We start from the raw sequence: 25,389 nt of genomic DNA, 5'->3' as shown, positions 1-25,389 counted from the left end.
CCGCCTGAGGTCATTAGCCAAGTTTTGCCTTCGTTTGTCAAGTTGCCAGGTATCATTGAGGTCTACATTATACCACCGTCCCAGGCTCTTGATGGACATCTCTTAGACTGTTGGAATTGGTTCTCCACTGATATAGAATTGCCAGTTTCAAGTGTATTTTGTCACAACAGTAAGAAGTCTCCAAAGGTTGATTCTGTTCATCTGAATGTAGCGTTTTCAGTGGGAAAAATGTCTCGTCACTCATCCAAGTGACTTCTTCAGTCTCAGCTGACTGCAGGTTTCCCCAATCTTATAAACAGTATATTTGCATAATGACTGAAAGCAGCCCCCTGAAGGAACAGTGGGCTTGGAGGTCAGTTCCTTCATCACGATTATGCAAATTCTCATGACCATTGATCAACAACCACTGATCAAAGATACATGAGTAGAAGGAAGAAAGAAGTGCCAAGATACAATTGTCAGAAGTGGGATTCGAACCCACGCCTCTAGGTGAGACTGCGACCTGAACGCAGCGCCTTAGACCTCTCGGCCATCCTGACACATTGCAGCAGCCAACTAGTTGAATAATCCCACGCAGTTGCTGATTTCCATTTGACATACTTGTATGTTAAGTGCATGTAATAAACAAATAAAAATAATTACTAAGAAAATATATTGATTTAAAAGTTTGTGTTAAATGTTGTAAGTCAGATCGAAATAGAAAGATCAGGTGTGGTGGACAGGAATGATTAGATGTCAACAACTTGATTGGATGGCCAAAGTGTGAAATGTGACGTCCTGTGAGGGAAGCGTGAAAAAGCGTGAGCAGGTATAAAAAGACATTCTGGGTTCTTCTATTTTGTCTTTTGCGAGATGAGCAGTTGGGAAGGTTGGATCTAAGAGGTTCACAGTTGAAAGTTCAAGCAGACACGCTAGAGGGGGAACCACAGCCCAACCTGTGAACTGGTTTCAAATGAATGCCCAGCTGCTTTCCTGTTGGGTGATTTTCATCAACACAGAACACGGGGATAAATGCATTTTTGGTTCCATCCTCTCTCCTCACCAAGGAAATGTCCTACTTTGAGTTTGTCTCCACCTGCTGGGCGGTGGCGTGTTTAGAGTGGAGGATGTAGTTGCAGCTGTCCTGCAGGTGGAGGAGGTGCCGGACAAGCAGAGCAGCAGATTTGTGAGTGTTTTGGACTTGAATTAAAAAGACCAAGACATGCTGATGAGGCTGCTGTGTGATCTAGAGACAAGTATAAGGATGTGTATAAAGATTGGGTCTAGCTGTATTGCTCAGGCTGCGCTACAGCATCTATTCACAGGTGCGATCCCATTACTGAGCGACACGGGGGCTTTGACCTGCTCCGTCTCCGACCTGGGCCGGTGCACCCCTCCTTAGGTGACCTGGTGGTCTCAGGATCCCCCAGGATCACCATATCAATGCCGAACGCAATGCGGACACCCGATCGACATAGCCTGCTGCAGCTCAGAGCTCCTGAGCTCAAACGATCCTCAAACCTCAGCCTCCTGGTAGCTTGGATTACAGGAACGCGCCACCGCACCCGGCGAGAAGCACTTACGTTAACAGGGCTTTTAACCATGTCTGAGGTAACATCATGACACTAACCTGCTGCCCATCATTAGCAAAGTTGTAATGATGGGCAGCAAAGATGAGCAATGAATGGTGCACAATTGTTATATGCAAGTTTTTAGAAAGATCGTGGTTAACCCAAGAGTATTTTGTCACAATATCAAGAAGAGTAAAGCTTCAATGTCAGAAGTGGGATTCAAAGCCACACCTCCAGGGGAGACTGCAACCTGAACGCAGCGCCTTAGACCGCTCAGCCATTCTGACATTGCAGTGCCAGTTTGGTGGAGGTTACCACTGTCAGATACTTTGGAAGAAACACACATTATCCTTCTCATAACACATATAGCAGCTGTTCAGCCATGGAAACGTAGTGCGAATAATCTACAATGTCATGCATACTGATCATTTGGCTGAATACTTTTAGGCAGGTTGCCATGACATGACAGTTCACACAGTTTCACATCGGTTCCATGGTGTAATGATTAGCACTCTGGACTTTGAATCCAGCGATCCGCGTTCAAATCTCGGTGGCATCTGCTTTTTGGGAGGTGAAACCATACTGCATGTCACATAGTGGTAACTTGTTTTTGGTCGCCAAGCGGTCGAAGGCACTGCGTTCAGGTCGCAGTCTCTTCTGAAGGCGTTTGTTCGAATATAGCAGCTGTTCAGCCATGTAAACACATACTACGAAGCTCGTGGCGCCCACTTTCTGTGCTGACTTTGAGGTCGGAAGAGGTTTGGAGCTGTACAGTTAGTGAGTCAGCAGAGTGTTTGTGACTTTTGCGCACAAGCGCACCTCAGCACTCGGATACTCCAATCTGTAACTTTGTGTGGGTTGTAACTGAATTTCAGACAGCTCTTTAGTACCACATAGTGACTGACAAGTGTTTTGTAAAGGCAGACGTCATGGTTAGCTGCTTGATTTTATAAAGCTCTCACAGAAAACACAAGTCATACAGAAATTCAATGTGCCAGAGAAGACATGCAGTATGGTTTCACCCCCCAAAAATCAGGTCCCACCGATTTCACCAGATTTCACTCCATAAGAGTTTCCTCTTTTCAAAACTCTCCCAATTCATCCAGTGACCCTGCTTGGCCAGCGCTATGGCTCTGGCGTGTCTTACTGTTTCCTCCTTTCGACACACCTCCTCCACCACCATTTTTTGACCTTCGGTTACAGATGCCTGTTGCCACCGAGGTTGCCAAGACCAAATCCTTCTCTGCCCTGTTGGACGCGACCCACCATGTCATTATGGCTCAGAGCCGATTTGGCCTGTAGCACAGACGTGGCTGTGGTCCACTTCCTCCCTGTTGCTAGGGTGGGAGCAGCGCCCCTCACTATGGGGTCCCGGGAGTCCTTGAGTGACATCTCAAGCCTCACTCAAGGAGTGCAGTGTTGTTAATCCGCCTGAGGTCATTAGCCAAGTTTTGCCTTCGTTTGTCAAGTTGCCAGGTATCATTGAGGTCTACATTATACCACCGTCCCAGGCTCTTGATGGACATCTCTTAGACTGTTGGAATTGGTTCTCCACTGATATAGAATTGCCAGTTTCAAGTGTATTTTGTCACAACAGTAAGAAGTCTCCAAAGGTTGATTCTGTTCATCTGAATGTAGCGTTTTCAGTGGGAAAAATGTCTCGTCACTCATCCAAGTGACTTCTTCAGTCTCAGCTGACTGCAGGTTTCCCCAATCTTATAAACAGTATATTTGCATAATGACTGAAAGCAGCCCCCTGAAGGAACAGTGGGCTTGGAGGTCAGTTCCTTCATCACGATTATGCAAATTCTCATGACCATTGATCAACAACCACTGATCAAAGATACATGAGTAGAAGGAAGAAAGAAGTGCCAAGATACAGTTGTCAGAAGTGGGATTCGAACCCACGCCTCCAGGTGAGACTGCGACCTGAACGCAGCGCCTTAGACCGCTCGGCCATCCTGACTCATTGCAACAGCCAACTAGTTGAATAATCCCACGCAGTTGCTGATTTCCATTTGACATACTTGTATGTTAAGTGCATGTAATAAACAAATAAAAATAATTACTAAGAAAATATATTGATTTAAAAGTTTGTGTTAAATGTTGTAAGTCAGATCGAAATAGAAAGATCAGGTGTGGTGGACAGGAATGATTAGATGTCAACAACTTGATTGGATGGCCAAAGTGTGAAATGTGACGTCCTGTGAGGGAAGCGTGAAAAAGCGTGAGCAGGTATAAAAAGACATTCTGGGTTCTTCTATTTTGTCTTTTGCGAGATGAGCAGTTGGGAAGGTTGGATCTAAGAGGTTCACAGTTGAAAGTTCAAGCAGACACGCTAGAGGGGGAACCACAGCCCAACCTGTGAACTGGTTTCAAATGAATGCCCAGCTGCTTTCCTGTTGGGTGATTTTCATCAACACAGAACACGGGGATAAATGCATTTTTGGTTCCATCCTCTCTCCTCACCAAGGAAATGTCCTACTTTGAGTTTGTCTCCACCTGCTGGGCGGTGGCGTGTTTAGAGTGGAGGATGTAGTTGCAGCTGTCCTGCAGGTGGAGGTGGTGCCGGACAAGCAGAGCAGCAGATTTGTGAGTGTTTTGGACTTGAATTAAAAAGACCAAGACATGCTGATGAGGCTGCTGTGTGATCTAGAGACAAGTATAAGGATGTGTATAAAGATTGGGTCTAGCTGTATTGCTCAGGCTGCGCTACAGCATCTATTCACAGGTGCGATCCCACTACTGAGCGACACGGGGGCTTTGACCTGCTCCGTCTCCGACCTGGGCCGGTGCACCCCTCCTTAGGTGACCTGGTGGTCTCAGGATCCCCCAGGATCACCATATCAATGCCGAACGCAATGCGGACACCCGATCGACATAGCCTGCTGCAGCTCAGAGCGCCTGAGCTCAAACGATCCTCAAACCTCAGCCTCCTGGTAGCTTGGATTACAGGAACGCGCCACCGCACCCGGCGAGAAGCACTTACGTTAACAGGGCTTTTAACCATGTCTGAGGTAACATCATGACACTAACCTGCTGCCCATCATTAGCAAAGTTGTAATGATGGGCAGCAAAGATGAGCAATGAATGGTGCACAATTGTTATATGCAAGTTTTTAGAAAGCTCGTGGTTAACCCAAGAGTATTTTGTCACAATATCAAGAAGAGTAAAGCTTCAATGTCAGAAGTGGGATTCAAAGCCACACCTCCAGGGGAGACTGCAACCTGAACGCAGCGCCTTAGACCGCTCAGCCATTCTGACATTGCAGTGCCAGTTTGGTGGAGGTTACCACTGTCAGATACTTTGGAAGAAACACACATTATCCTTCTCATAACACATATAGCAGCTGTTCAGCCATGGAAACGTAGTGCGAATAATCTACAATGTCATGCATACTGATCATTTGGCTGAATACTTTTAGGCAGGTTGCCATGACATGACAGTTCACACAGTTTCACATCGGTTCCATGGTGTAATGATTAGCACTCTGGACTTTGAATCCAGCGATCCGCGTTCAAATCTCGGTGGCATCTGCTTTTTGGGAGGTGAAACCATACTGCATGTCACATAGTGGTAACTTGTTTTTGGTCGCCAAGCGGTCGAAGGCACTGCGTTCAGGTCGCAGTCTCTTCTGAAGGCGTTTGTTCGAATATAGCAGCTGTTCAGCCATGTAAACACATACTACGAAGCTCGTGGCGCCCACTTTCTGTGCTGACTTTGAGGTCGGAAGAGGTTTGGAGCTGTACAGTTAGTGAGTCAGCAGAGTGTTTGTGACTTTTGCGCACAAGCGCACCTCAGCACTCGGATACTCCAATCTGTAACTTTGTGTGGGTTGTAACTGAATTTCAGACAGCTCTTTAGTACCACATAGTGACTGACAAGTGTTTTGTAAAGGCAGACGTCATGGTTAGCTGCTTGATTTTATAAAGCTCTCACAGAAAACACAAGTCATACAGAAATTCAATGTGCCAGAGAAGACATGCAGTATGGTTTCACCCCCCAAAAATCAGGTCCCACCGATTTCACCAGATTTCACTCCATAAGAGTTTCCTCTTTTCAAAACTCTCCCAATTCATCCAGTGACCCTGCTTGGCCAGCGCTATGGCTCTGGCGTGTCTTACTGTTTCCTCCTTTCGACACACCTCCTCCACCACCATTTTTTGACCTTCGGTTACAGATGCCTGTTGCCACCGAGGTTGCCAAGACCAAATCCTTCTCTGCCCTGTTGGACGCGACCCACCATGTCATTATGGCTCAGAGCCGATTTGGCCTGTAGCACAGACGTGGCTGTGGTCCACTTCCTCCCTGTTGCTAGGGTGGGAGCAGCGCCCCTCACTATGGGGTCCCGGGAGTCCTTGAGTGACATCTCAAGCCTCACTCAAGGAGTGCAGTGTTGTTAATCCGCCTGAGGTCATTAGCCAAGTTTTGCCTTCGTTTGTCAAGTTGCCAGGTATCATTGAGGTCTACATTATACCACCGTCCCAGGCTCTTGATGGACATCTCTTAGACTGTTGGAATTGGTTCTCCACTGATATAGAATTGCCAGTTTCAAGTGTATTTTGTCACAACAGTAAGAAGTCTACAAAGGTTGATTCTGTTCATCTGAATGTAGCGTTTTCAGTGGGAAAAATGTCTCGTCACTCATCCAAGTGACTTCTTCAGTGTCAGCTGACTGCAGGTTTCCCCAATCTTTTAACAGTATATTTGCATAATGACTGAAAGTAGCCCCCTGAAGGAACAGTGGGCTTGGAGGTCAGTTCCTTCATCACGATTATGCAAATTCTCATGACCATTGATCAACAACCACTGATCAAAGATACATGAGTAGAAGGAAGAAAGAAGTGCCAAGATACAATTGTCAGAAGTGCGATTCGAACCCACGCCTCCAGGTGAGACTGCGACCTGAACGCAGCGCCTTAGACCGCTCGGCCATCCTGACACATTGCAACAGCCAACTAGTTGAATAATCCCACGCAGTTGCTGATTTCCATTTGACATACTTGTATGTTAAGTGCATGTAATAAACAAATAAAAATAATTACTAAGAAAATATATTGATTTAAAAGTTTGTGTTAAATGTTGTAAGTCAGATCGAAATAGAAAGATCAGGTGTGGTGGACAGGAATGATTAGATGTCAACAACTTGATTGGATGGCCAAAGTGTGAAATGTGACGTCCTGTGAGGGAAGCGTGAAAAAGCGTGAGCAGGTATAAAAAGACATTCTGGGTTCTTCTATTTTGTCTTTTGCGAGATGAGCAGTTGGGAAGGTTGGATCTAAGAGGTTCACAGTTGAAAGTTCAAGCAGACACGCTAGAGGGGGAACCACAGCCCAACCTGTGAACTGGTTTCAAATGAATGCCCAGCTGCTTTCCTGTTGGGTGATTTTCATCAACACAGAACACGGGGATAAATGCATTTTTGGTTCCATCCTCTCTCCTCACCAAGGAAATGTCCTACTTTGAGTTTGTCTCCACCTGCTGGGCGGTGGCGTGTTTAGAGTGGAGGATGTAGTTGCAGCTGTCCTGCAGGTGGAGGTGGTGCCGGACAAGCAGAGCAGCAGATTTGTGAGTGTTTTGGACTTGAATTAAAAAGACCAAGACATGCTGATGAGGCTGCTGTGTGATCTAGAGACAAGTATAAGGATGTGTATAAAGATTGGGTCTAGCTGTATTGCTCAGGCTGCGCTACAGCATCTATTCACAGGTGCGATCCCACTACTGAGCGACACGGGGGCTTTGACCTGCTCCGTCTCCGACCTGGGCCGGTGCACCCCTCCTTAGGTGACCTGGTGGTCTCAGGCTCCCCCAGGATCACCATATCAATGCCGAACGCAATGCGGACACCCGATCGACATAGCCTGCTGCAGCTCAGAGCTCCTGAGCTCAAACAATCCTCAAACCTCAGCCTCGCGGTAGCTTGGATTACAGGCACGCGCCACCGCACCCGGCGTGAAGCACTTACGTTAACAGGGCTTTTAACCATATCTGAGGTAACATCATGACACTAACCTGCTGCCCATCATTAGCAAAGTTGTAATGATGGGCAGCAAAGATGAGGAATGAATGGTGCACAATTGTTATATGCAAGTTTTTAGAAAGCTCGTGGTTAACCCAAGAGTATTTTGTCACAATATCAAGAAGAGTAAAGCTTCAATGTCAGAAGTGGGATTCAAAGCCACACCTCCAGGGGAGACTGCAACCTGAGACCGCCTTAGACCGCTCAGCCATTCTGACATTGCAGTGCCAGTTTGGTGGAGGTTACCACTGTTAGATACTTTGGAAGAAACACACATTATCCTTCTCATAACACATATAGCAGCTGTTCAGCCATGGAAACGTAGTGCGAATAATCTACAATGTCATCCATACTGATCATTTGGCTGAATACTTTTAGGCAGGTTGCCATGACATGACAGTTCACACAGTTTCACATCGGTTCCATGGTGTAATGGTTAGCACTCTGGACTTTGAATCCAGCGATCCGCGTTCAAATCTCGGTGGGACCTGCTTATTGGGCGGTGAAACCATACTGCATGTCACATAGTGATAACTTGTTTTTGGTCGCCAAGCGGGCGAAGGCACTGCGTTCAGGTCGCAGTCTCCTCTGAAGGCGTTTGTTCGAATATAGCAGCTGTTCAGCCATGTAAACACATACTACGAAGCTCGTGGCGCCCACTTTCTGTGCTGACTTTGAGGTCGGAAGAGGTTTGGAGCTGTACAGTTAGTGAGTCAGCAGAGTGTTTGTGACTTTTGCGCACAAGCGCACCTCAGCACTCGGATACTCCAATCTGTAACTTTGTGTGGGTTGTAACTGAATTTCAGACAGCTCTTTAGTACCACATAGTGACTGACAAGTGAAGGAACTCTTTAGTGATTGACAAGTGTTTTGTAAAGGCAGACGTCATGGTTAGCTGCTTGATTTTATAAAGCTCTCACAGAAAACACAAGTCATACAGAAATTCAATGTGCCAGAGAAGACATGCAGTATGGTTTCACCCCCCAAAAATCAGGTCCCACCGATTTCACCAGATTTCACTCCATAAGAGTTTCCTCTTTTCAAAACTCTCCCAATTCATCCAGTGACCCTGCTTGGCCAGCGCTATGGCTCTGGCGTGTCTTACTGTTTCCTCCTTTCGACACACCTCCTCCACCACCATTTTTTGACCTTCGGTTACAGATGCCTGTTGCCACCGAGGTTGCCAAGACCAAATCCTTCTCTGCCCTGTTGGACGCGACCCACCATGTCATTATGGCTCAGAGCCGATTTGGCCTGTAGCACAGACGTGGCTGTGGTCCACTTCCTCCCTGTTGCTAGGGTGGGAGCAGCGCCCCTCACTATGGGGTCCCGGGAGTCCTTGAGTGACATCTCAAGCCTCACTCAAGGAGTGCAGTGTTGTTAATCCGCCTGAGGTCATTAGCCAAGTTTTGCCTTCGTTTGTCAAGTTGCCAGGTATCATTGAGGTCTACATTATACCACCGTCCCAGGCTCTTGATGGACATCTCTTAGACTGTTGGAATTGGTTCTCCACTGATATAGAATTGCCAGTTTCAAGTGTATTTTGTCACAACAGTAAGAAGTCTCCAAAGGTTGATTCTGTTCATCTGAATGTAGCGTTTTCAGTGGGAAAAATGTCTCGTCACTCATCCAAGTGACTTCTTCAGTGTCAGCTGACTGCAGGTTTCCCCAATCTTATAAACAGTATATTTGCATAATGACTGAAAGCAGCCCCCTGAAGGAACAGTGGGCTTGGAGGTCAGTTCCTTCATCACGATTATGCAAATTCTCATGACCATTGATCAACAACCACTGATCAAAGACCCATGAGTAGAAGGAAGAAAGAAGTGCCAAGATACAGTTGTCAGAAGTGCGATTCGAACCCACGCCTCCAGGTGAGACTGCGACCTGAACGCAGCGCCTTAGACCTCTCGGCCATCCTGACACATTGCAGCAGCCAACTAGTTGAATAATCCCACGCAGTTGCTGATTTCCATTTGACATACTTGTATGTTAAGTGCATGTAATAAACAAATAAAAATAATTACTAAGAAAATATATTGATTTAAAAGTTTGTGTTAAATGTTGTAAGTCAGATCGAAATAGAAAGATCAGGTGTGGTGGACAGGAATGATTAGATGTCAACAACTTGATTGGATGGCCAAAGTGTGAAATGTGACGTCCTGTGAGGGAAGCGTGAAAAAGCGTGAGCAGGTATAAAAAGACATTCTGGGTTCTTCTATTTTGTCTTTTGCGAGATGAGCAGTTGGGAAGGTTGGATCTAAGAGGTTCACAGTTGAAAGTTCAAGCAGACACGCTAGAGGGGGAACCACAGCCCAACCTGTGAACTGGTTTCAAATGAATGCCCAGCTGCTTTCCTGTTGGGTGATTTTCATCAACACAGAACACGGGGATAAATGCATTTTTGGTTCCATCCTCTCTCCTCACCAAGGAAATGTCCTACTTTGAGTTTGTCTCCACCTGCTGGGCGGTGGCGTGTTTAGAGTGGAGGATGTAGTTGCAGCTGTCCTGCAGGTGGAGGTGGTGCCGGACAAGCAGAGCAGCAGATTTGTGAGTGTTTTGGACTTGAATTAAAAAGACCAAGACATGCTGATGAGGCTGCTGTGTGATCTAGAGACAAGTATAAGGATGTGTATAAAGATTGGGTCTAGCTGTATTGCTCAGGCTGCGCTACAGCATCTATTCACAGGTGCGATCCCACTACTGAGCGACACGGGGGCTTTGACCTGCTCCGTCTCCGACCTGGGCCGGTGCACCCCTCCTTAGGTGACCTGGTGGTCTCAGGATCCCCCAGGATCACCATATCAATGCCGAACGCAATGCGGACACCCGATCGACATAGCCTGCTGCAGCTCAGAGCGCCTGAGCTCAAACGATCCTCAAACCTCAGCCTCCTGGTAGCTTGGATTACAGGAACGCGCCACCGCACCCGGCGAGAAGCACTTACGTTAACAGGGCTTTTAACCATGTCTGAGGTAACATCATGACACTAACCTGCTGCCCATCATTAGCAAAGTTGTAATGATGGGCAGCAAAGATGAGCAATGAATGGTGCACAATTGTTATATGCAAGTTTTTAGAAAGCTCGTGGTTAACCCAAGAGTATTTTGTCACAATATCAAGAAGAGTAAAGCTTCAATGTCAGAAGTGGGATTCAAAGCCACACCTCCAGGGGAGACTGCAACCTGAACGCAGCGCCTTAGACCGCTCAGCCATTCTGACATTGCAGTGCCAGTTTGGTGGAGGTTACCACTGTCAGATACTTTGGAAGAAACACACATTATCCTTCTCATAACACATATAGCAGCTGTTCAGCCATGGAAACGTAGTGCGAATAATCTACAATGTCATCCATACTGATCATTTGGCTGAATACTTTTAGGCAGGTTGCCATGACATGACAGTTCACACAGTTTCACATCGGTTCCATGGTGTAATGATTAGCACTCTGGACTTTGAATCCAGCGATCCGCGTTCAAATCTCGGTGGCATCTGCTTTTTGGGAGGTGAAACCATACTGCATGTCACATAGTGGTAACTTGTTTTTGGTCGCCAAGCGGTCGAAGGCACTGCGTTCAGGTCGCAGTCTCTTCTGAAGGCGTTTGTTCGAATATAGCAGCTGTTCAGCCATGTAAACACATACTACGAAGCTCGTGGCGCCCACTTTCTGTGCTGACTTTGAGGTCGGAAGAGGTTTGGAGCTGTACAGTTAGTGAGTCAGCAGAGTGTTTGTGACTTTTGCGCACAAGCGCACCTCAGCACTCGGATACTCCAATCTGTAACTTTGTGTGGGTTGTAACTGAATTTCAGACAGCTCTTTAGTACCACATAGTGACTGACAAGTGTTTTGTAAAGGCAGACGTCATGGTTAGCTGCTTGATTTTATAAAGCTCTCACAGAAAACACAAGTCATACAGAAATTCAATGTGCCAGAGAAGACATGCAGTATGGTTTCACCCCCCAAAAATCAGGTCCCACCGATTTCACCAGATTTCACTCCATAAGAGTTTCCTCTTTTCAAAACTCTCCCAATTCATCCAGTGACCCTGCTTGGCCAGCGCTATGGCTCTGGCGTGTCTTACTGTTTCCTCCTTTCGACACACCTCCTCCACCACCATTTTTTGACCTTCGGTTACAGATGCCTGTTGCCACCGAGGTTGCCAAGACCAAATCCTTCTCTGCCCTGTTGGACGCGACCCACCATGTCATTATGGCTCAGAGCCGATTTGGCCTGTAGCACAGACGTGGCTGTGGTCCACTTCCTCCCTGTTGCTAGGGTGGGAGCAGCGCCCCTCACTATGGGGTCCCGGGAGTCCTTGAGTGACATCTCAAGCCTCACTCAAGGAGTGCAGTGTTGTTAATCCGCCTGAGGTCATTAGCCAAGTTTTGCCTTCGTTTGTCAAGTTGCCAGGTATCATTGAGGTCTACATTATACCACCGTCCCAGGCTCTTGATGGACATCTCTTAGACTGTTGGAATTGGTTCTCCACTGATATAGAATTGCCAGTTTCAAGTGTATTTTGTCACAACAGTAAGAAGTCTCCAAAGGTTGATTCTGTTCATCTGAATGTAGCGTTTTCAGTGGGAAAAATGTCTCGTCACTCATCCAAGTGACTTCTTCAGTGTCAGCTGACTGCAGGTTTCCCCAATCTTATAAACAGTATATTTGCATAATGACTGAAAGCAGCCCCCTGAAGGAACAGTGGGCTTGGAGGTCAGTTCCTTCATCACGATTATGCAAATTCTCATGACCATTGATCAACAACCACTGATCAAAGACCCATGAGTAGAAGGAAGAAAGAAGTGCCAAGATACAGTTGTCAGAAGTGCGATTCGAACCCACGCCTCCAGGTGAGACTGCGACCTGAACGCAGCGCCTTAGACCTCTCGGCCATCCTGACACATTGCAGCAGCCAACTAGTTGAATAATCCCACGCAGTTGCTGATTTCCATTTGACATACTTGTATGTTAAGTGCATGTAATAAACAAATAAAAATAATTACTAAGAAAATATATTGATTTAAAAGTTTGTGTTAAATGTTGTAAGTCAGATCGAAATAGAAAGATCAGGTGTGGTGGACAGGAATGATTAGATGTCAACAACTTGATTGGATGGCCAAAGTGTGAAATGTGACGTCCTGTGAGGGAAGCGTGAAAAAGCGTGAGCAGGTATAAAAAGACATTCTGGGTTCTTCTATTTTGTCTTTTGCGAGATGAGCAGTTGGGAAGGTTGGATCTAAGAGGTTCACAGTTGAAAGTTCAAGCAGACACGCTAGAGGGGGAACCACAGCCCAACCTGTGAACTGGTTTCAAATGAATGCCCAGCTGCTTTCCTGTTGGGTGATTTTCATCAACACAGAACACGGGGATAAATGCATTTTTGGTTCCATCCTCTCTCCTCACCAAGGAAATGTCCTACTTTGAGTTTGTCTCCACCTGCTGGGCGGTGGCGTGTTTAGAGTGGAGGATGTAGTTGCAGCTGTCCTGCAGGTGGAGGTGGTGCCGGACAAGCAGAGCAGCAGATTTGTGAGTGTTTTGGACTTGAATTAAAAAGACCAAGACATGCTGATGAGGTTGCTGTGTGATCTAGAGACAAGTATAAGGATGTGTATAAAGATTGGGTCTAGCTGTATTGCTCAGGCTGCGCTACAGCATCTATTCACAGGTGCGATCCCATTACTGAGCGACACGGGGGCTTTGACCTGCTCCGTCTCCGACCTGGGCCGGTGCACCCCTCCTTAGGTGACCTGGTGGTCTCAGGATCCCCCAGGATCACCATATCAATGCCGAACGCAATGCGGACACCCGATCGACATAGCCTGCTGCAGCTCAGAGCTCCTGAGCTCAAACGATCCTCAAACCTCAGCCTCCTGGTAGCTTGGATTACAGGAACGCGCCACCGCACCCGGCGAGAAGCACTTACGTTAACAGGGCTTTTAACCATGTCTGAGGTAACATCATGACACTAACCTGCTGCCCATCATTAGCAAAGTTGTAATGATGGGCAGCAAAGATGAGCAATGAATGGTGCACAATTGTTATATGCAAGTTTTTAGAAAGATCGTGGTTAACCCAAGAGTATTTTGTCACAATATCAAGAAGAGTAAAGCTTCAATGTCAGAAGTGGGATTCAAAGCCACACCTCCAGGGGAGACTGCAACCTGAACGCAGCGCCTTAGACCGCTCAGCCATTCTGACATTGCAGTGCCAGTTTGGTGGAGGTTACCACTGTCAGATACTTTGGAAGAAACACACATTATCCTTCTCATAACACATATAGCAGCTGTTCAGCCATGGAAACGTAGTGCGAATAATCTACAATGTCATGCATACTGATCATTTGGCTGAATACTTTTAGGCAGGTTGCCATGACATGACAGTTCACACAGTTTCACATCGGTTCCATGGTGTAATGATTAGCACTCTGGACTTTGAATCCAGAGATCCGCGTTCAAATCTCGGTGGCATCTGCTTTTTGGGAGGTGAAACCATACTGCATGTCACATAGTGGTAACTTGTTTTTGGTCGCCAAGCGGTCGAAGGCACTGCGTTCAGGTCGCAGTCTCTTCTGAAGGCGTTTGTTCGAATATAGCAGCTGTTCAGCCATGTAAACACATACTACGAAGCTCGTGGCGCCCACTTTCTGTGCTGACTTTGAGGTCGGAAGAGGTTTGGAGCTGTACAGTTAGTGAGTCAGCAGAGTGTTTGTGACTTTTGCGCACAAGCGCACCTCAGCACTCGGATACTCCAATCTGTAACTTTGTGTGGGTTGTAACTGAATTTCAGACAGCTCTTTAGTACCACATAGTGACTGACAAGTGTTTTGTAAAGGCAGACGTCATGGTTAGCTGCTTGATTTTATAAAGCTCTCACAGAAAACACAAGTCATACAGAAATTCAATGTGCCAGAGAAGACATGCAGTATGGTTTCACCCCCCAAAAATCAGGTCCCACCGATTTCACCAGATTTCACTCCATAAGAGTTTCCTCTTTTCAAAACTCTCCCAATTCATCCAGTGACCCTGCTTGGCCAGCGCTATGGCTCTGGCGTGTCTTACTGTTTCCTCCTTTCGACACACCTCCTCCACCACCATTTTTTGACCTTCGGTTACAGATGCCTGTTGCCACCGAGGTTGCCAAGACCAAATCCTTCTCTGCCCCGTTGGACGCGACCCACCATGTCATTATGGCTCAGAGCCGATTTGGCCTGTAGCACAGACGTGGCTGTGGTCCACTTCCTCCCTGTTGCTAGGGTGGGAGCAGCGCCCCTCACTATGGGGTCCTGGGAGTCCTTGAGTGACATCTCAAGCCTCACTCAAGGAGTGCAGTGTTGTTAATCCGCCTGAGGTCATTAGCCAAGTTTTGCCTTCGTTTGTCAAGTTGCCAGGTATCATTGAGGTCTACATTATACCACCGTCCCAGGCTCTTGATGGACATCTCTTAGACTGTTGGAATTGGTTCTCCACTGATATAGAATTGCCAGTTTCAAGTGTATTTTGTCACAACAGTAAGAAGTCTCCAAAGGTTGATTCTGTTCATCTGAATGTAGCGTTTTCAGTGGGAAAAATGTCTCGTCACTCATCCAAGTGACTTCTTCAGTGTCAGCTGACTGCAGGTTTCCCCAATCTTATAAACAGTATATTTGCATAATGACTGAAAGTAGCGCCCTGAAGGAACAGTGGGCTTGGAGGTCAGTTCCTTCATCACGATTATGCAAATTCTCATGACCATTGATCAACAACCACTGATCAAAGATACATGAGTAGAAGGAAGAAAGAAGTGCCAAGATACAATTGTCAGAAGTGGGATTCGAACCCACGCCTCCAGGTGAGACTGCGACCTGAACGCAGCGCCTTAGACCACTCGGCCATCCTGACACATTGCAACAGCCAACTAGTTGAATAATCCCACGCAGTTGCTGATTTCCATTTGACATACTTGTATGTTAAGTGCATGTAATAAACAAATAAAAATAATTACTAAGAAAATATATTGATTTAAAAGTTTGTGTTAAATGTTGTAAGTCAGATCGAAATAGAAAGATCAGGTGTGGTGGACAGGAATGATTAGATGTCAACAACTTGATTGGATGGCCAAAGTGTGAAATGTGACGTCCTGTGAGGGAAGCGTGAAAAAGCGTGAGCAGGTATAAAAAGACATTCTGGGTTCTTCTATTTTGTCTTTTGCGAGATGAGCAGTTGGGAAGGTTGGATCTAAGAGGTTCACAGTTGAAAGTTCAAGCAGACACGCTAGAGGGGGAACCACAGCCCAACCTGTGAACTGGTTTCAAATGAATGCCCAGCTGCTTTCCTGTTGGGTGATTTTCATCAACACAGAACACGGGGATAAATGCATTTTTGGTTCCATCCTCTCTCCTCACCAAGGAAATGTCCTACTTTGAGTTTGTCTCCACCTGCTGGGCGGTGGCGTGTTTAGAGTGGAGGATGTAGTTGCAGCTGTCCTGCAGGTGGAGGTGGTGCCGGACAAGCAGAGCAGCAGATTTGTGAGTGTTTTGGACTTGAATTAAAAAGACCAAGACATGCTGATGAGGCTGCTGTGTGATCTAGAGACAAGTATAAGGATGTGTATAAAGATTGGGTCTAGCTGTATTGCTCAGGCTGCGCTACAGCATCTATTCACAGGTGCGATCCCACTACTGAGCAACACGAGGGCTTTGACCTGCTCCGTCTCCGACCTGGGCCGGTGCACCCCTCCTTAGGTGACCTGGTGGTCTCAGGCTCCCCCAGGATCACCATATCAATGCCGAACGCAATGCGGACACCCGATCGACATAGCCTGCTGCAGCTCAGAGCTCCTGAGCTCAAACGATCCTCAAACCTCAGCCTCCCGGTAGCTTGGATTACAGGCACGCGCCAACGCACCCGGCGAGAAGCACTTACGTTAACAGGGCTTTTAACCATGTCTGAGGTAACATCATGACACTAACCTGCTGCCCATCATTAGCAAAGTTGTAATGATGGGCAGCAAAGATGAGGAATGAATGGTGCACAATTGTTATATGCAAGTTTTTAGAAAGCTCGTGGTTAACCCAAGAGTATTTTGTCACAATATCAAGAAGAGTAAAGCTTCAATGTCAGAAGTGGGATTCAAAGCCACACCTCCAGGGGAGACTGCAACCTGAGACCGCCTTAGACCGCTCAGTCATTCTGACATTGCAGTGCCAGGTTGGTGGAGGTTACCACTGTTAGATACTTTGGAAGAAACACACATTATCCTTCTCATAACACATATAGCAGCTGTTCAGCCATGGAAACGTAGTGCGAATAATCTACAATGTCATCCATACTGATCATTTGGCTGAATACTTTTAGGCAGGTTGCCATGACATGACAGTTCACACAGTTTCACATCGGTTCCATGGTGTAATGGTTAGCACTCTGGACTTTGAATCCAGCGATCCGCGTTCAAATCTCGGTGGGACCTGCTTATTGGGAGGTGAAACCATACTGCATGTCACATAGTGATAACTTGTTTTTGGTCGCCAAGCGGGCGAAGGCACTGCGTTCGGGTCGCAGTCTCCTCTGAAGGCGTTTGTTCGAATATAGCAGCTGTTCAGCCATGTAAACACATACTACGAAGCTCGTGGCGCCCACTTTCTGTGCTGACTTTGAGGTCGGAAGAGGTTTGGAGCTGTACAGTTAGTGAGTCAGCAGAGTGTTTGTGACTTTTGCGCACAAGCGCACCTCAGCACTCGGATACTCCAATCTGTAACTTTGTGTGGGTTGTAACTGAATTTCAGACAGCTCTTTAGTACCACATAGTGACTGACAAGTGAAGGAACTCTTTAGTGATTGACAAGTGTTTTGTAAAGGCAGACGTCATGGTTAGCTGCTTGATTTTATAAAGCTCTCACAGAAAACACAAGTCATACAGAAATTCAATGTGCCAGAGAAGACATGCAGTATGGTTTCACCCCCCAAAAATCAGGTCCCACCGATTTCACCAGATTTCACTCCATAAGAGTTTCCTCTTTTCAAAACTCTCCCAATTCATCCAGTGACCCTGCTTGGCCAGCGCTATGGCTCTGGCGTGTCTTACTGTTTCCTCCTTTCGACACACCTCCTCCACCACCATTTTTTGACGTTCGGTTACAGATGCCTGTTGCCACCGAGGTTGCCAAGACCAAATCCTTCTCTGCCCTGTTGGACGCGACCCACCATGTCATTATGGCTCAGAGCCGATTTGGCCTGTAGCACAGACGTGGCTGTGGTCCACTTCCTCCCTGTTGCTAGGGTGGGAGCAGCGCCCCTCACTATGGGGTCCCGGGAGTCCTTGAGTGACATCTCAAGCCTCACTCAAGGAGTGCAGTGTTGTTAATCCGCCTGAGGTCATTAGCCAAGTTTTGCCTTCGTTTGTCAAGTTGCCAGGTATCATTGAGGTCTACATTATACCACCGTCCCAGGCTCTTGATGGACATCTCTTAGACTGTTGGAATTGGTTCTCCACTGATATAGAATTGCCAGTTTCAAGTGTATTTTGTCACAACAGTAAGAAGTCTCCAAAGGTTGATTCTGTTCATCTGAATGTAGCGTTTTCAGTGGGAAAAATGTCTCGTCACTCATCCAAGTGACTTCTTCAGTGTCAGCTGACTGCAGGTTTCCCCAATCTTATAAACAGTATATTTGCATAATGACTGAAAGCAGCCCCCTGAAGGAACAGTGGGCTTGGAGGTCAGTTCCTTCATCACAATTATGCAAATTCTCATGACCATTAATCAACAAGCACTGATCAAAGACCCATGAGTAGAAGGAAGAAAGAAGTGCCAAGATACAATTGTCAGAAGTGGGATTCGAACCCACGCCTCCAGGTGAGACTGCGACCTGAACGCAGCGCCTTAAACCGCTCGGCCATCCTGACACATTGCAGCAGCCAACTAGTTGAATAATCCCACGCAGTTGCTGATTTCCATTTGACATACTTGTATGTTAAGTGCATGTAATAAACAAATAAAAATAATTACTAAGAAAATATATTGATTTAAAAGTTTGTGTTAAATGTTGTAAGTCAGATCGAAATAGAAAGATCAGGTGTGGTGGACAGGAATGATTAGATGTCAACAACTTGATTGGATGGCCAAAGTGTGAAATGTGACGTCCTGTGAGGGAAGCGTGAAAAAGCGTGAGCAGGTATAAAAAGACATTCTGGGTTCTTCTATTTTGTCTTTTGCGAGATGAGCAGTTGGGAAGGTTGGATCTAAGAGGTTCACAGTTGAAAGTTCAAGCAGACACGCTAGAGGGGGAACCACAGCCCAACCTGTGAACTGGTTTCAAATGAATGCCCAGCTGCTTTCCTGTTGGGTGATTTTCATCAACACAGAACACGGGGATAAATGCATTTTTGGTTCCATCCTCTCTCCTCACCAAGGAAATGTCCTACTTTGAGTTTGTCTCCACCTGCTGGGCGGTGGCGTGTTTAGAGTGGAGGATGTAGTTGCAGCTGTCCTGCAGGTGGAGGTGGTGCCGGACAAGCAGAGCAGCAGATTTGTGAGTGTTTTGGACTTGAATTAAAAAGACCAAGACATGCTGATGAGGCTGCTGTGTGATCTAGAGACAAGTATAAGGATGTGTATAAAGATTGGGTCTAGCTGTATTGCTCAGGCTGCGCTACAGCATCTATTCACAGGTGCGATCCCACTACTGAGCGACACGGGGGCTTTGACCTGCTCCGTCTCCAACCTGGGCCGGTGCACCCCTCCTTAGGTGACCTGGTGGTCTCAGGCTCCCCCAGGATCACCATATCAATGCCGAACGCAATGCGGACACCCGATCGACATAGCCTGCTGCAGCTCAGAGCTCCTGAGCTCAAACAATCCTCAAACCTCAGCCTCGCGGTAGCTTGGATTACAGGCACGCGCCACCGCACCCGGCGTGAAGCACTTACGTTAACAGGGCTTTTAACCATATCTGAGGTAACATCATGACACTAACCTGCTGCCCATCATTAGCAAAGTTGTAATGATGGGCAGCAAAGATGAGGAATGAATGGTGCACAATTGTTATATGCAAGTTTTTAGAAAGCTCGTGGTTAACCCAAGAGTATTTTGTCACAATATCAAGAAGAGTAAAGCTTCAATGTCAGAAGTGGGATTCAAAGCCACACCTCCAGGGGAGACTGCAACCTGAGACCGCCTTAGACCGCTCAGCCATTCTGACATTGCAGTGCCAGTTTGGTGGAGGTTACCACTGTTAGATACTTTGGAAGAAACACACATTATCCTTCTCATAACACATATAGCAGCTGTTCAGCCATGGAAACGTAGTGCGAATAATCTACAATGTCATCCATACTGATCATTTGGCTGAATACTTTTAGGCAGGTTGCCATGACATGACAGTTCACACAGTTTCACATCGGTTCCATGGTGTAATGGTTAGCACTCTGGACTTTGAATCCAGCGATCCGCGTTCAAATCTCGGTGGGACCTGCTTATTGGGAGGTGAAACCATACTGCATGTCACATAGTGATAACTTGTTTTTGGTCGCCAAGCGGGCGAAGGCACTGCGTTCAGGTCGCAGTCTCCTCTGAAGGCGTTTGTTCGAATATAGCAGCTGTTCAGCCATGTAAACACATACTACGAAGCTCGTGGCGCCCACTTTCTGTGCTGACTTTGAGGTCGGAAGAGGTTTGGAGCTGTACAGTTAGTGAGTCAGCAGAGTGTTTGTGACTTTTGCGCACAAGCGCACCTCAGCACTCGGATACTCCAATCTGTAACTTTGTGTGGGTTGTAACTGAATTTCAGACAGCTCTTTAGTACCACATAGTGACTGACAAGTGAAGGAACTCTTTAGTGATTGACAAGTGTTTTGTAAAGGCAGACGTCATGGTTAGCTGCTTGATTTTATAAAGCTCTCACAGAAAACACAAGTCATACAGAAATTCAATGTGCCAGAGAAGACATGCAGTATGGTTTCACCCCCCAAAAATCAGGTCCCACCGATTTCACCAGATTTCACTCCATAAGAGTTTCCTCTTTTCAAAACTCTCCCAATTCATCCAGTGACCCTGCTTGGCCAGCGCTATGGCTCTGGCGTGTCTTACTGTTTCCTCCTTTCGACACACCTCCTCCACCACCATTTTTTGACCTTCGGTTACAGATGCCTGTTGCCACCGAGGTTGCCAAGACCAAATCCTTCTCTGCCCCGTTGGACGCGACCCACCATGTCATTATGGCTCAGAGCCGATTTGGCCTGTAGCACAGACGTGGCTGTGGTCCACTTCCTCCCTGTTGCTAGGGTGGGAGCAGCGCCCCTCACTATGGGGTCCCGGGAGTCCTTGAGTGACATCTCAAGCCTCACTCAAGGAGTGCAGTGTTGTTAATCCGCCTGAGGTCATTAGCCAAGTTTTGCCTTCGTTTGTCAAGTTGCCAGGTATCATTGAGGTCTACATTATACCACCGTCCCAGGCTCTTGATGGACATCTCTTAGACTGTTGGAATTGGTTCTCCACTGATATAGAATTGCCAGTTTCAAGTGTATTTTGTCACAACAGTAAGAAGTCTCCAAAGGTTGATTCTGTTCATCTGAATGTAGCGTTTTCAGTGGGAAAAATGTCTCGTCACTCATCCAAGTGACTTCTTCAGTGTCAGCTGACTGCAGGTTTCCCCAATCTTATAAACAGTATATTTGCATAATGACTGAAAGTAGCCCCCTGAAGGAACAGTGGGCTTGGAGGTCAGTTCCTTCATCACGATTATGCAAATTCTCATGACCATTGATCAACAACCACTGATCAAAGACCCATGAGTAGAAGGAAGAAAGAAGTGCCAAGATACAATTGTCAGAAGTGGGATTCGAACCCACGCCTCCAGGTGAGACTGCGACCTGAACGCAGCGCCTTAGACCGCTCGGCCATCCTGACACATTGCAACAGCCAACTAGTTGAATAATCCCACGCAGTTGCTGATTTCCATTTGACATACTTGTATGTTAAGTGCATGTAATAAACAAATAAAAATAATTACTAAGAAAATATATTGATTTAAAAGTTTGTGTTAAATGTTGTAAGTCAGATCGAAATAGAAAGATCAGGTGTGGTGGACAGGAATGATTAGATGTCAACAACTTGATTGGATGGCCAAAGTGTGAAATGTGACGTCCTGTGAGGGAAGCGTGAAAAAGCGTGAGCAGGTATAAAAAGACATTCTGGGTTCTTCTATTTTGTCTTTTGCGAGATGAGCAGTTGGGAAGGTTGGATCTAAGAGGTTCACAGTTGAAAGTTCAAGCAGACACGCTAGAGGGGGAACCACAGCCCAACCTGTGAACTGGTTTCAAATGAATGCCCAGCTGCTTTCCTGTTGGGTGATTTTCATCAACACAGAACACGGGGATAAATGCATTTTTGGTTCCATCCTCTCTCCTCACCAAGGAAATGTCCTACTTTGAGTTTGTCTCCACCTGCTGGGCGGTGGCGTGTTTAGAGTGGAGGATGTAGTTGCAGCTGTCCTGCAGGTGGAGGTGGTGCCGGACAAGCAGAGCAGCAGATTTGTGAGTGTTTTGGACTTGAATTAAAAAGACCAAGACATGCTGATGAGGCTGCTGTGTGATCTAGAGACAAGTATAAGGATGTGTATAAAGATTGGGTCTAGATGTATTGCTCAGGCTGCGCTACAGCATCTATTCACAGGTGCGATCCCACTACTGAGCGACACGGGGGCTTTGACCTGCTCTGTCTCCAACCTGGGCCGGTGCACCCCTCCTTAGGTGACCTGGTGGTCTCAGGCTCCCCCAGGATCACCATATCAATGCCGAACGCAATGCGGACACCCGATCGACATAGCCTGCTGCAGCTCAGAGCTCCTGAGCTCAAACAATCCTCAAACCTCAGCCTCGCGGTAGCTTGGATTACAGGCACGCGCCACCGCACCCGGCGTGAAGCACTTACGTTAACAGGGCTTTTAACCATATCTGAGGTAACATCATGACACTAACCTGCTGCCCATCATTAGCAAAGTTGTAATGATGGGCAGCAAAGATGAGGAATGAATGGTGCACAATTGTTATATGCAAGTTTTTAGAAAGCTCGTGGTTAACCCAAGAGTATTTTGTCACAATATCAAGAAGAGTAAAGCTTCAATGTCAGAAGTGGGATTCAAAGCCACACCTCCAGGGGAGACTGCAACCTGAGACCGCCTTAGACCGCTCAGTCATTCTGACATTGCAGTGCCAGGTTGGTGGAGGTTACCACTGTTAGATACTTTGGAAGAAACACACATTATCCTTCTCATAACACATATAGCAGCTGTTCAGCCATGGAAACGTAGTGCGAATAATCTACAATGTCATGCATACTGATCATTTGGCTGAATACTTTTAGGCAGGTTGCCATGACATGACAGTTCACACAGTTTCACATCGGTTCCATGGTGTAATGGTTAGCACTCTGGACTTTGAATCCAGCGATCCGCGTTCAAATCTCGGTGGGACCTGCTTATTGGGAGGTGAAACCATACTGCATGTCACATAGTGATAACTTGTTTTTGGTCGCCAAGCGGGCGAAGGCACTGCGTTCAGGTCGCAGTCTCCTCTGAAGGCGTTTGTTCGAATATAGCAGCTGTTCAGCCATGTAAACACATACTACGAAGCTCGTGGCGCCCACTTTCTGTGCTGACTTTGAGGTCAGAAGAGGTTTGGAGCTGTACAGTTAGTGAGTCAGCAGAGTGTTTGTGACTTTTGCGCACAAGCGCACCTCAGCACTCGGATACTCCAATCTGTAACTTTGTGTGGGTTGTAACTGAATTTCAGACAGCTCTTTAGTACCACATAGTGACTGACAAGTGAAGGAACTCTTTAGTGATTGACAAGTGTTTTGTAAAGGCAGACGTCATGGTTAGCTGCTTGATTTTATAAAGCTCTCACAGAAAACACAAGTCATACAGAAATTCAATGTGCCAGAGAAGACATGCAGTATGGTTTCACCCCCCAAAAATCAGGTCCCACCGATTTCACCAGATTTCACTCCATAAGAGTTTCCTCTTTTCAAAACTCTCCCAATTCATCCAGTGACCCTGCTTGGCCAGCGCTATGGCTCTGGCGTGTCTTACTGTTTCCTCCTTTCGACACACCTCCTCCACCACCATTTTTTGACGTTCGGTTACAGATGCCTGTTGCCACCGAGGTTGCCAAGACCAAATCCTTCTCTGCCCCGTTGGACGCGACCCACCATGTCATTATGGCTCAGAGCCGATTTGGCCTGTAGCACAGACGTGGCTGTGGTCCACTTCCTCCCTGTTGCTAGGGTGGGAGCAGCGCCCCTCACTATGGGGTCCTGGGAGTCCTTGAGTGACATCTCAAGCCTCACTCAAGGAGTGCAGTGTTGTTAATCCGCCTGAGGTCATTAGCCAAGTTTTGCCTTCGTTTGTCAAGTTGCCAGGTATCATTGAGGTCTACATTATACCACCGTCCCAGGCTCTTGATGGACATCTCTTAGACTGTTGGAATTGGTTCTCCACTGATATAGAATTGCCAGTTTCAAGTGTATTTTGTCACAACAGTAAGAAGTCTCCAAAGGTTGATTCTGTTCATCTGAATGTAGCGTTTTCAGTGGGAAAAATGTCTCGTCACTCATCCAAGTGACTTCTTCAGTGTCAGCTGACTGCAGGTTTCCCCAATCTTATAAACAGTATATTTGCATAATGACTGAAAGCAGCCCCCTGAAGGAACAGTGGGCTTGGAGGTCAGTTCCTTCATCACGATTATGCAAATTCTCATGACCATTGATCAACAACCACTGATCAAAGATACATGAGTAGAAGGAAGAAAGAAGTGCCAAGATACAATTGTCAGAAGTGGGATTCGAACCCACGCCTCCAGGTGAGACTGCGACCTGAACGCAGCGCCTTAGACCGCTCGGCCATCCTGACACATTGCAACAGCCAACTAGTTGAATAATCCCACGCAGTTGCTGATTTCCATTTGACATACTTGTATGTTAAGTGCATGTAATAAACAAATAAAAATAATTACTAAGAAAATATATTGATTTAAAAGTTTGTGTTAAATGTTGTAAGTCAGATCGAAATAGAAAGATCAGGTGTGGTGGACAGGAATGATTAGATGTCAACAACTTGATTGGATGGCCAAAGTGTGAAATGTGACGTCCTGTGAGGGAAGCGTGAAAAAGCGTGAGCAGGTATAAAAAGACATTCTGGGTTCTTCTATTTTGTCTTTTGCGAGATGAGCAGTTGGGAAGGTTGGATCTAAGAGGTTCACAGTTGAAAGTTCAAGCAGACACGCTAGAGGGGGAACCACAGCCCAACCTGTGAACTGGTTTCAAATGAATGCCCAGCTGCTTTCCTGTTGGGTGATTTTCATCAACACAGAACACGGGGATAAATGCATTTTTGGTTCCATCCTCTCTCCTCACCAAGGAAATGTCCTACTTTGAGTTTGTCTCCACCTGCTGGGCGGTGGCGTGTTTAGAGTGGAGGATGTAGTTGCAGCTGTCCTGCAGGTGGAGGTGGTGCCGGACAAGCAGAGCAGCAGATTTGTGAGTGTTTTGGACTTGAATTAAAAAGACCAAGACATGCTGATGAGGCTGCTGTGTGATCTAGAGACAAGTATAAGGATGTGTATAAAGATTGGGTCTAGCTGTATTGCTCAGGCTGCGCTACAGCATCTATTCACAGGTGCGATCCCACTACTGAGCAACACGAGGGCTTTGACCTGCTCCGTCTCCGACCTGGGCCGGTGCACCCCTCCTTAGGTGACCTGGTGGTCTCAGGCTCCCCCAGGATCACCATATCAATGCCGAACGCAATGCGGACACCCGATCGACATAGCCTGCTGCAGCTCAGAGCTCC

At 46.7% G+C, this 25,389-nt stretch overlaps 13 non-coding genes across 13 annotated transcripts; 4 read left to right on the top strand and 9 right to left on the bottom strand.

The window, feature by feature from the left end:
• Nucleotides 1-456: 456 nt before the first annotated feature.
• Nucleotides 457-539, bottom strand: trnal-cag (transfer RNA leucine (anticodon CAG)). Its single transcript has one exon. It is a non-coding gene; the product is annotated as a tRNA-Leu (tRNA).
• A 2,894-nt stretch (nucleotides 540-3,433) lies between these two features.
• Nucleotides 3,434-3,516, bottom strand: trnal-cag (transfer RNA leucine (anticodon CAG)). Its single transcript has one exon. It is a non-coding gene; the product is annotated as a tRNA-Leu (tRNA).
• Nucleotides 3,517-6,409: 2,893 nt separating this feature from the next.
• trnal-cag (transfer RNA leucine (anticodon CAG)) lies at nucleotides 6,410-6,492 on the bottom strand. The gene has a single exon. It is a non-coding gene; the product is annotated as a tRNA-Leu (tRNA).
• Nucleotides 6,493-7,987: 1,495 nt separating this feature from the next.
• Nucleotides 7,988-8,059, top strand: trnaq-uug (transfer RNA glutamine (anticodon UUG)). The gene has a single exon. It is a non-coding gene; the product is annotated as a tRNA-Gln (tRNA).
• Nucleotides 8,060-9,410: 1,351 nt separating this feature from the next.
• Nucleotides 9,411-9,493, bottom strand: trnal-cag (transfer RNA leucine (anticodon CAG)). Its single transcript has one exon. It is a non-coding gene; the product is annotated as a tRNA-Leu (tRNA).
• Nucleotides 9,494-12,387: 2,894 nt separating this feature from the next.
• Nucleotides 12,388-12,470, bottom strand: trnal-cag (transfer RNA leucine (anticodon CAG)). Its single transcript has one exon. It is a non-coding gene; the product is annotated as a tRNA-Leu (tRNA).
• A 2,894-nt stretch (nucleotides 12,471-15,364) lies between these two features.
• Nucleotides 15,365-15,447, bottom strand: trnal-cag (transfer RNA leucine (anticodon CAG)). The gene has a single exon. It is a non-coding gene; the product is annotated as a tRNA-Leu (tRNA).
• A 1,495-nt stretch (nucleotides 15,448-16,942) lies between these two features.
• On the top strand, nucleotides 16,943-17,014 carry trnaq-uug (transfer RNA glutamine (anticodon UUG)). Its single transcript has one exon. It is a non-coding gene; the product is annotated as a tRNA-Gln (tRNA).
• Nucleotides 17,015-18,365: 1,351 nt separating this feature from the next.
• On the bottom strand, nucleotides 18,366-18,448 carry trnal-cag (transfer RNA leucine (anticodon CAG)). The gene has a single exon. It is a non-coding gene; the product is annotated as a tRNA-Leu (tRNA).
• Nucleotides 18,449-19,943: 1,495 nt separating this feature from the next.
• On the top strand, nucleotides 19,944-20,015 carry trnaq-uug (transfer RNA glutamine (anticodon UUG)). Its single transcript has one exon. It is a non-coding gene; the product is annotated as a tRNA-Gln (tRNA).
• Nucleotides 20,016-21,366: 1,351 nt separating this feature from the next.
• On the bottom strand, nucleotides 21,367-21,449 carry trnal-cag (transfer RNA leucine (anticodon CAG)). The gene has a single exon. It is a non-coding gene; the product is annotated as a tRNA-Leu (tRNA).
• A 1,495-nt stretch (nucleotides 21,450-22,944) lies between these two features.
• On the top strand, nucleotides 22,945-23,016 carry trnaq-uug (transfer RNA glutamine (anticodon UUG)). Its single transcript has one exon. It is a non-coding gene; the product is annotated as a tRNA-Gln (tRNA).
• A 1,351-nt stretch (nucleotides 23,017-24,367) lies between these two features.
• trnal-cag (transfer RNA leucine (anticodon CAG)) lies at nucleotides 24,368-24,450 on the bottom strand. Its single transcript has one exon. It is a non-coding gene; the product is annotated as a tRNA-Leu (tRNA).
• Between the last annotated feature and the right edge of the window lie 939 nt (nucleotides 24,451-25,389).

This window comes from Astatotilapia calliptera, chromosome 14, assembly GCF_964374335.1.
Source record: "Astatotilapia calliptera chromosome 14, fAstCal68.1, whole genome shotgun sequence".
NCBI classification, from domain to species: domain Eukaryota; kingdom Metazoa; phylum Chordata; class Actinopteri; order Cichliformes; family Cichlidae; genus Astatotilapia; species Astatotilapia calliptera.
This window is presented reverse-complemented; position numbering and strand designations above follow the sequence as displayed.